Source organism: Mus musculus, chromosome 9 (assembly GCF_000001635.26).
Source record: "Mus musculus strain C57BL/6J chromosome 9, GRCm38.p6 C57BL/6J".
Lineage (NCBI taxonomy): Eukaryota > Metazoa > Chordata > Mammalia > Rodentia > Muridae > Mus > Mus musculus.
Genome location: NC_000075.6, coordinates 47359782 through 47370675, shown reverse-complemented (window position 1 = coordinate 47370675; position 10894 = coordinate 47359782). Strand labels below are relative to the sequence as shown.

At 47.4% G+C, this 10894-nt stretch overlaps 1 long non-coding RNA gene across 7 annotated transcripts in view; it reads left to right on the top strand.

The window, feature by feature from the left end:
- Positions 1-1946: 1946 nt before the first annotated feature.
- Gm31816 overlaps positions 1947-10894 on the top strand; it is a 108745-nt gene continuing 99797 nt past the window's right edge. For 4 of the 7 annotated variants that reach the window (XR_001779164.1, XR_001779163.1, XR_001779159.1 and 1 more), the window contains exons 1-2: positions 2432-2464; positions 9790-9939. This is a non-coding gene — a long non-coding RNA (predicted gene, 31816). Of the gene's footprint in view, positions 2370-2431; positions 2465-7918; positions 8425-9789; positions 9940-10894 lie in introns of those variants that run through there. The other 3 variants (XR_001779161.1, XR_001779160.1, XR_001779165.1) reach the window with 3 other exon arrangements.

Genomic DNA, 10894 nt, shown 5'->3' with positions numbered 1-10894 from the left:
CATAAATTCATTGTTTTTAATAGCTAAGTAGTACTCCATTGTGTACCACATTTTCTGTATTCATTCCTCTATTGAGGTACATCTGGGTTCTTTCCAGCTTCTGGCTATTATAAATAAGGCTGCTATGAACATAGTGAGGCATGTGTCCTTATTACAAGTTGGAACATCTTCTGGGTATACGCCCAGGAGGTATTGCTGGATCTTCCAGTAGTACTACGTCCAGTTTTCTGAGGAACCACCAAACTGATTTCCAGAGTGGTTGTACCAGCTTGCAATCCCACCAGCAATGGAGGAGTGCTCCTATTTCTTCACATCCTCGCCAGCATTTGCTGTCACCTGAATTTTTGATCTTAGCCATTCTGACTGGTGTGAGGTGGAATCTCAGGGTCTTTTGATTTGCATTTCCCTGATGATTAAGTGTGTTGAACATTTTTTCAGGTGCTTCTCTGTCATTTGGTATTCCTCAGTTGAGAATTCTTTGTTTAGCTCTATACACCATTTTTTTTTAATAGAGTTATTTGGTTTTCTGGAATCCAATTTCTTGAGTTCTTTATATATATTGGATATTAGTCCCCTATCTGATTTAGGATTGGTAAAGATCTTTTCCCAATCTGTTGGTGGCCTTTTTGTCTTATTGACAGTGTCCTTTGCCTTACAGAAGCTTTGCAATTTTATGAGGTCCCATTTGTCGATTCTTGATCTTACAGCACAAGCCATTGCTGTTCTGTTCAGAAAAATTTCCCCTGTGCCCATATCTTTGAGGTTTTCCCCCACTTTCTCCGCTATTAATTTTAGTGTCTCTGGTTTTATGTGGAGGTCTTTGATCTACTTAGGCTTGAACTTTGTACAAGGAGATAAGAATGGATCAATTCTCATTCTTCTACATGCTAACCACTAGTTGAGCCATCACCATTTGTTGGAAATGCTGTCTTTTTTCCACTGGATGATTTTAGCTCCTTTGCCAAAGATCAAGTGACCATAGGTGTGTGGGGGGATATGTTTTAAATCCTAAGGCACTAACAAAAAAGTTCGCTGATGTTGTTGGGTCATATTTCTGCAGCTCTCAGTTCCTCCAATCAAAATGTCCAAAGAAAACTTTTTTTTTCTTTTCTCTCTCTCCAAACTTTTAAATTGGAAACAGACATGACTCTTACCACAAGGTAAGAGTTTAGAAGGGTTTGAGATTTGCCCAGGCTCCCCAATGTGCCGCCTTCTCACCACTCTATTCTTACCCCTCCTGCCAGCTTCTAAGCCTACTTACAAGAGACCTAACCTCTAGAGAGCTCACATGTAAACCCGCAGCTAGTGTTTGAATTAACTGATCACTTCAACCCTTTGAACTCTGGGTTACAGAATTCCCAAAACCTTCATGTGCTGCTCCATTCCCGCTAGCCCTGTCTATCTCACCCTGCCCTAGACAGTTGTCTCTCTGCTTTATGTCCTCAGCCCCTCACCTTGCTATCCCCCCCACCCTGCATTCTCAGCTCTGCCCCTCATCTCTGCCCCTCATCTCTGGTCTCTCCAGGTTTTGACAAGAAAGACCTGTCTCTTCTCTAAGAGCCACCCTGAGACTTCTATAAGTGGCCGGGAGGAGGGAAAGATCTCATTTATTTTTGGTACCAGAGATAATCAGATAATTGTGCAATTAGCAGTAATTTTATCCCTCCTGTAATTTTCCAACAAGAGCCCCCTTTAAAAAAAAAAATAAAAGGGATTTCTCCCTCCCCCACCATGTTGTTGTTTTGTCTGGAGTGTCACAAGAAATTTGGTGGGGCACTCCTGTGTGGTAGAGAGGGGGAAGGGAAAGATGCTGGAGACAGAACTCCTGTGGGAGAGGATCTGCCAAGCGGACAGCTCTGCCAGGCTCCTCCGCCAAGCTCAGGCGGTTTGAGGGAAATATGGGGGTGCAGGCTGCTCTAGCCTCCAGAGATCTGCTCCCTAGACTTTCCCCACCTCTTTCCCCTGGGCCAAAGGAGAAGGAGTCATGGCGGGAAGCACCAGAGGCTGAGAGGGTGGATCTGACTCCTTTTGGAGACCCAGTAGGAAAGTCCTCCCTGTCATCTGTTGTAGCCGGGGAGCAGGCGGCCACGTTCTGGGACCTAAGCTCATTCATTGCTCAGTTCCCCAGGTCCTGAATCCAGCCTCACATCCCACGCCACACAGGCTGTGGCACAAAAGGGACAAACACCCTCAAGACCTAGGCCAGATAATTATCAAGCAAATTCCCTTCAATTTCCTGCCTTCACCCCCACCCCCACCCTCGGGCACTGCCTGCTGCGCGTTCCCTGATTCGGCCCCGGCTGTGCAATCAACGCCAGGTAACCTGCGGGGCCCTGTAATTGCTCTGGAGTTGCCTGGGACTTTGCGAGGTAAGGGCGCGCTGCGCTTCTCGACCCGGTGCGCGCGCACGCGCCCCCCCCCCCCCCCCATCCAGGGCGGGAAGCATAGGACAGGAGGAAGCTGGGTAAGTTGGGGAACCAGGTGGAGATAGAGACCCGACTCCCAGACGCCAGATCGCTGCTCTGCCCTAATGGAGCTGGGGTGGAGAAAGCTCAGAGGTTGGCAAAAGGAGGGGAGCTTAGGTGATTTGAGTCGGGAAAAGGAGCCACCTTGCCCTGCCCAGGGGACAGGGGCCTTGGGGGCCATGGGATCTTCCTGTCCCTTCCCTCCGGTGCAACGTCGCTTCATTGATGAGCCTTGTCATCATCCTTCAAGTGTAATTTTTTTAAATTGCAAAAATCTTACAGAGCTATTAACCTCAAAAGAGTTTAACATATGGCAGCCCGAGTCTCCCTCTTACCCTAATTATAAGGCTTGCAGTAATGGGGCTGTCTTTTAAGTTACAGCTGCTGCGCTTTTGGCTTTCGCTAACATTACATCCTATTAAAGAGCTACATTAAATGCATGCAAATTGCCGGAGCCACCGCACTCTCCCGACCAATGAGGGGGACCGATTTCAGCCTAGGCGGCGATAGCAGGGTCAGACTCACCCTGCTGCGAGCACCATATGATCTATCAATCAAACTCCTCTCATTAATTAACTAATTCATTAAATATCTTTATATATGAAGGCCCGGCCAGGCGGAACATTGTGTTGACAGGGACGTCCCGTCAGCACTTAGCTCTGCGTTCTCCTCCTCTCCCTTCCGGCACTAAACACTTGGTGACTAAGAAAGGTCAACTTCGCAATGTGAGTGGGCAGGAGAGCACCTACTGTTTGGCTCTGTAGGGTGTCCCTCTTGGGTCTCCTCCCAGTGACTTCCATCTGTCTGGCTGCCTCCCAGTGCACCTGTCCTTTTGCTTCCACTCTTTTGGCAGCCCCTAGAGGGCAGGACTCTTTGATTCACCTTTACCCCAGAGTCTAGCACAGAACTAGGCCCAAGGCAGCTGTTTTATCCTCTAGCTCTTTAACACCTTGGTGACCTTTCTCCCATTGGCCTTCCGGAAGCCAACAACAAGACAATGTGGCCCTTTAGCAGATGATGGCATGCTCATGATTCTGGAGAAGGAACTGACAGGAAGATTGGGAGAGAAGAAATTGCAGGTTGTTGCTGAGGGTGGCACAGGCCTGTAACCCCAGCACTTAGGAGGTAGAGACGGGAAGATCTGCAGTTCAAAGCCAGCTGGGACTATAGGATTCTGTTAGAAACTAAAATACAGGTAGAGCTGGCCAACAGTGCAGCTCCAATACCCAAACTGAAGCAAACAAACTCTTAAGCCAAATGGAAAGAGGCTGGATCATTATATAAACAGTAGACATTTTAGAATGGATACTGTGTGTGTGTGTGTGTGTGTGTGTGTGTGTGTGTGAGAGAGAGAGAGAGAGAGAGAGAGAGAGATGTGGTTACTAGCAAATTTCTTTCATCATACACCTATCTTTGTATATGATGGTACAGATGGTTGTGCCATTTCGTTGGCAGGGACAACACCATATTCAGGTGTGTATGATGTGCTGAGCACTATCTATCATTCACATGACCTCATTTAATGGAGACAAACAACTGTGTGGGATGGTCACTTTTACTTCTAGGTAATACAAAATCAAACCAAACCAAACCAAACCAAACCCAAACAAACAAACAAACCTGAAGTTCACAGACAATCTCAAGTACAAGGTTGACGTAACAGAGCCAGAGGTCAGATTTGGGTTTAACGCCATCAGAACATAGAACAGTCTTGCTCATGAGGTCAGCTGGGTGGGTGGCTGTCTTAGTTGTTTTTCTGTTGCTGCGATAAAACACCATGGTCAAGGGAACTTATGGAAAGCAGAGTTTATTTGGACATCTGGTTCCAGAGGTTTAGAGACCACGATGCTAGAACAAAGGCGGGATCAGGAAGCTGAAAGCATACCTTTGAACCTCAAGCACGAAGCAGAGACAGAACCAGAAACGCAGGAAGCTTTAAAGGCTCAAAGCCTGCCCTGAGTGGCACACCTCTCCCAACAAAGCCACACTCACTAAGCGTCCTCAGACAGTGCCAGCAAGTGGGGACCAGGCATTCAAATACCTGAGACTATGAGGGACAGCTTATTGAAGGCACCACAGCAGTTGTTCATTGGCGCCCCTACTTTAACCATATAGTTGCCATTCTTTCTTTGGCAAGAGCTTGTACTAACACGGTCTTCTGGCTGGGCTGGTGGGCTTGGGAGTACGGAGCGCATAGCACCTGCTATCATTCTGGCTCTTGACTAGGTTTATAATTGCTTGGAATTACTTTCTATCTAGAATTCCCTGGATAGACAGCCAACTGCTGTCCCTTCTAGATGAGAGAGAGAGAGAGAGAGAGAGAGAGAGAGAGAGAGAGAGCGAGATCCTGTCAGTTGGATGAAGGAGTGGAAATGGGATAGGTAGCCCCCTAGGGCAGGTCCTGTAGAGCTTCCTTTACCATGCTGTAGCTCCTGTTGGACAGAACATTAAGTTGGAATGGAGGAGTCTCTGCAGAAGTTAGCCTTGGCTCCTGCTATTCAGTTCATGCAAGTGCCTCCTCTACCCAGTGAAGTGCAGTGTGCAGGCCGACATGCAGAGCCTAGGAATTCCTGGCAAAACACATGGCCAGATCCTCCCTGTAAATGTTGCTTCTCTTTCTCCCCCTCCGTGTCACTCTCTCTCCTTCCCTTCTGAGACTTGGGGCTAATGGACTTTGGCCGTTAGCACCTGTGATGTTGGGTACCAACCTCACCATGGGCCTCTATAGCTTCTTCTAGGCCCTTTGATTCCCAAGAATAGTTTTGGAATGGGGCGTGCTGTGATAATGGGGGTTAATGGTAACCCCGGCATCAATTTTCCCTCCCAGAAGAAAATTCTCCAGGCTTAGGCTGCACACACTGTAATAGTGAAAATGGCTCTGGATTTGAAAAATTGGCACGTTGCGATCCAACAAGGCAATTTTTGAATTGTTCCATGCAGCTGTGCACCTCTGGATGCTGTGTGGCTTGTTTCTGAAAGCCACCGATGGGAGAGCAGTTCCCAGCCAAAACCAACTCAGACTTAAGGTTTGCTCCTCTCCTAGCCTTATTTGTTATTTTGTTCACCTGCCCAAAACCCTTGGAACTCCCTCCCGTCCCTTAGCCAGCCCCAAGAGCTGTTGGATAAAGGCAACGTGCTATGGTTCTCTAGTGAGTTTAATTCTGCAGGCCTGAGGGCAGAGAGCCTGGGGGAAGGGTTTCCTGAAGTTCCTGAAGAGCGGAACCTTCTATAGGCTGCCAGTGATGGTCTGAGCAGCTCAGGAATGTACCTCCCAGACAGGTTTCTCTGGCTGGCTTCAGAGTCAGGTCTTTCTTGGATTGACTGACAAGAACCCCAAAAGAGAAGGTGTCTTTGTTCATTGTGCAGGATACCTGGTTTTGGTGTGCTGTGTTTGCTCAGCCATAAGAGGAGAACAATTTGTCCTGCTTTAATAAACATTAAAAGGCACAGCAAAGCATTGTGGAGGATATGTATTTCAAGTAATGGAAGCATTGAATGGGAGCACCCGCGAGGCAGCTTGCCCATTACTTAGTAAATGTCCTCGTTGCACAGATGGGGAAATGGAGGTTGCCCAAGGTCACATATCTGGTCAGTGGTTAAGATCGTCATCTCGCTACACGGTGCTGCAAGCCTTTTGGGTAATGACCCAAGTGGCCAGGGAAAGCCATTGTTCAGTTCCTCTGCTCGGATGGCCATAGCTCTCCTTCCCATCTTATTTTCTCCTTCATGAGTTCTATTAACTCGGGTCTTATTTGGTGACTCAAGATGAAGAATGTGACAGAGTGGAACAAATGGCCGACCCTGCCCTTGCTGCAGCCCCCTCTAATTCCATTCCCACCAGAGGTCCGGTGACCTTCAATAGGTCCACACCTTATCCGTTACTCCTCAGGATCAAGTACAGCCTCTCTTGCATGGCCTGTCTGTCATTAGTGAGATGAGTGTGCCAGTCCTCCTAGCCCATGTCTAGTTGCTTTCCTGGATGACACCCCATCTCACTGAGCATGACACTGTTATATTTCCTTTCGCTTGATGCAGCCCACCATCGTTCACGTTTGCTTTCATGAAGGTTTTGCCTAGAAAGCTCTCTGTGCTCTCTCTCTCTCTCTCTCTCTCTCTCTCTCTCTTTCTCTTCACTCACTCCTTCCCTTGTCAGCTTTGGCTCATTTTCAGATTCCAGTTCCTCTGCATTGCATCCTGAAGTCAGAAACAGATATCCCATCCATGGTCTCCAATGGTTCCACATACCACATAGGCTGCAGAGGACAGAGCTAGGCCATCCCCATGGTCATGTCCATGTTCACTGACTTAGGCCAGACGCCTGCAGGGCTCACGGCAGGCACTCTGTGGGTAGCTGAATAGACTGTAGGAGAACAATAATAATGATAATAATAATAATTAATAATAAATAACAAAACCTGGCATTTGTTGTGAGGCATTTATGTGCCAGGGATTATCTAGAGTTCTTTATGCAAATCGCCTTATTTATGTGAGGCCTTCTGTGCATTGAGAGAGATGAGGAGAGCAGAGAGAGCGGGGGTTCTAGTCCTGCTTGTCACCAGCTGACTCTGTGACTTTGGATAGTTACCATGGTTTTGTCCTCTTCAGAATGAAGAGAATGGGAGCTGATAGGACTTAAATCCTGTTTTGTTTTGTTTTGTTTTGTTTTGTTTTTTTCCTTAGGCAGAGAGGGGAATGAAGAGTCAGTAGAGTGGGCCTGAGGGAACCCACAGGATTCAGAGAGCCAACAGTCTGCTTTTCTAGTCTGGAGTCAGGGGAAGAGGTATCTGGCCAAGGCCGGGAAGGGCAGCCGGCTGCTCTCTCCTGCTGAGGTGGAGCTTCTAAACAGAGGAGCTCACTGCTGGCTGAGTCATTAACGCCTTCTCCTCGCTGCCACCTCGGGCATTGTCTGATTTAAGTGTAATAGCTTGTTTGGTGGATTCTGCCTTCTATAGAAATCCCCCCAAGAGTGAAGAGCTGCATTCAGCCGCAAGAGCACAGGCCTTTGTGCACGGATGGCCCGGCCTCTGCGGAATGTGTTTGGAGTTGGTTATCAAAGGGAAGGATAAATTAGAGCGTGAGGCTTTCAGAGAGAAAGAGGGGACTCTTTCATAAGCGGGACTGAGCACTTCGGCAGCTGACTTGGGGCTGGGAAGCCCAAAGCTGGCCCTCTTGCCTTTTGGCAAGGGCAATGCTATAAGCAGACCTGTCTGTTTGCTGTTTTAATGCAAACTCTAGCCAGGCTCCTGGAGGGAAGAAAGAGGTGTGTCTTCTAATGGGCCCATAATACTCCTTGCGGTTGTCCACCACCGCCTGGAGGCAGTGAATGGATCACTTTTTTTCCCTCCTCTGCCTCCTTTTCCTCTCAACCCAGTTTTGATCCTTGCACCGGCATCACCCCCGGTAGCACTTCCGGTTCTACCCCGGTAGCGCTTCCGCTTCCGGTTCTTAAGGGACCTCTATAGTTCTCGGGACACCCTTCAGGAACTTAGACCTTTCTTTCAGTCTTTCTCCTGTCTGCCTCTCTCTGGGCCTCTCTAGCACACCTGTGCAGGGTAGTTCTTAGGTGTCATAAAGATGGGGCTCCCAGGATGAGCTACCACTGTGGGCAATTGCTTCTTTCCATGGACTTGTCTCCTCTTGCCTGGATTCAGCAGCCTATCAGGCTGAGTCACAGACAGGGCTGCTGAAGGAACAAATTGTACTGGCCTTTCCCCAGCAAGACTGCCTCACCCTGAATTTCAGTAGGTCTTTTAACCCCTCCCAGAATCTGTAGCCTTCCTGCCCATTTTCCTGTTGACAAATTCTGACTACCTGGCATCCCGATGCAGAAGGAACATTCTAGGCCCTGAAGACCTGGGTTTTGTTTTGCCTTTTCACAAGCAATCCTTAATACCTCAATTTTAGAAGTGTACTGTTTTCCTGCTGGAGGGAAGCCGAGTATTAAAACTCATTTTAGGTGGTAGGTATTTTAAATAATTGCCTAAATTGGTGATGTAGCTCAGATAGTAGAGTGCTTGCCTGGCATTCAGGAGCCCCTGGTTCAGTTTCCATCTTCTGGGAGATGGAGGCAGAAAGATCAGCAGTTCAGGATCACCCATGCGTGGAGTACATCTCTTAACTACTCAAGTGTCCCTGCTGGAAGTACTTTGCCTCAATGTTGACAAAGCACACTTGTGCTTGGAAACACAGTGATTTACCTTCCAGCTTAGAGGAGAGTATGACACACACTGCATTTATGCCCAGACCCAACACTGGATGTATGTTTGAATTATCTGTAAGCTTTTAAACACAATTCTCAAGTCTGAGCCTTACACATACAGACCAACTTGTTCGGGGTGGAGGTGAGTGTCTGTATTTTGGTTAGAATACCTTCTGTGATTTGGATGCACTAGAAAGTCATTGTCCAGAGGACCCCTAGGAAACTCCTCTCATTAAGCGCCCCAGCTGTGGACAGACAGAGTCTGCATAGGAAGACTAGTGGGGAGGAGGGGGCCCAGACTCTAGGACGACTCTCAGTGCCAGGAGCAGATTTATCATTTTGCCCACTGCGTTTCAAAGTCTTCCCTTCTTTTCTCACCCCTTGAGGGGTGCTTTCTTGGTGTTCACTTAAAATAATTTAAGCATACCACAGTGGGGAAGGAGCCTGGTTCCTTGATGTGCCTGTCATTTCAAGGAGCTCAATAAAAATTTCGTTTCGCTGTTCGTTCAATGCAACTTCCGCATAGAGGTCTTATGTTGCAAACCAGATTTCTCTTTTCATCTGGTCACCCCCAGGGAAATTGTGTATTTGAAATTCAAACAATATTTGGGCAAAAAGAATTTCTCATTATATGCGGTGGGGAAGGGCAACGGGAGGAAAGCGCTGGGAAATGATTGAGTGACATTTCTATTTGCCAGTTTGACTTCTCCACCAGTGGCAGCCATGGTTTGGGGCTGCCAGAGAACTTCAGCTTCCTGGTGTGGACTAGAAATGCCAGACCCCTGGAAAAAATAATTGGAAAAAAGAAAATGTAAAGGGCTAGGGGTGAAGAGTCCGTGCGACCTCAAGCTGATATTGTCGGTAACAAAAGGCACAAGGCAGGCAGAGGTTCTGATTTCTAGACTTCTGATGGTTCAAGTTCTAGACTCTCAGGCTGAAGGACACTCAGAAATCATCTGGATTTATCTCTTTAACACTATGTTCATTGGGTTCCTGGATGGAGTCACACAGAATGCATTTATTGAGTGCCAGCAATATTTGGCACATAGTAAAGTGTTTAGGGATCATGGGGGTGGATAGGGTTGGACATATCCATTATACACCTGAGTAACATATGGTTTCTAGGAGGACCCCAACAGCCCAACTGTCAGGGAGACTACTGTGATCAGTGCTGTGTAGGAGGAGCTGGGAGGAAGGATGTCACATTCAATTCAGAGTCCATTAGGATCCAGACGCTCCCCTGCAATGACTTCCTAATCCAGACAGCGCATGCAAGTAAGTACTGTCATTTACAGGTGGTGCTACTGATACTTAGAGGGGTGAATTTGCCTTCTCTGAGGCCACTTATAGGAGGAGCCTGGGGGAAAGAATAACCTAGTGACTTTATGTGTCTCGGATTTTACCAACAGCGCTTTCCTGGGGAGGCTTTGAAGGGTAAAGATTAGCTTTTGGTGTCACCGGGGGAAGGATCATAGAGAACAAAATTACTAATGCTGGTGACACTTGTGAGAGAAAATGTGATGCTGGAGAATAAGAGGTCAGGACAGGTATTTAAAGGCACAACATATTGAAGAGTTTGGAGTTCTGGTGGGACAGAGTTGAAAGGACACTCAAATTGTTGCAGGAAAAGCAAGTATCAAATCATTGTGACTTTTAGGTGCAGGAATGAAAATTTGGGATTTTGGCTCTGTCTTTTCCCAGCTGTGCGACATGGTTAGCGTTGATTGTCAACTTGACAGAATCTAGAATCATCTGGGAGATGGGACTCTCGGCAGGACTGTGGACCATTGTCTTGTTTGTATTGATGTTAATTGCTGTAGGAAGACCTTCCTGCCGTGGGCAGTACCATTCCCTGGCTGGGATCCTGAGCTGCACAAATGGGGAAAGGGATCTGGGCTGGACATCGATGTGAGCTAAGTTCCTGCTGCCTCGGCTTCCTCAGTATGGTGGACTGTGTCCTTGAACTAGGAGTCAGACTTTTATCCTAGGAGAATGATAGGTCTATTTACTGCTGGACAGATTATATAATTAACACATGTGAAGTATGTAGAAAAAAGCCTAGCCCATAGCCAGCTTTTCATGAAGATGTTGAGTATAGTTTTCCCTGTCGGGAACTTAGTTCCTAATGGTGTGTATAGACACTGGGAGAGATAGGAGTCTCAGATGTTAGTCTGGAGTTTAGTATAAAAGCTTAGACAAGAAGGGTAAGAGGGGTAGTTGCATGACTTTT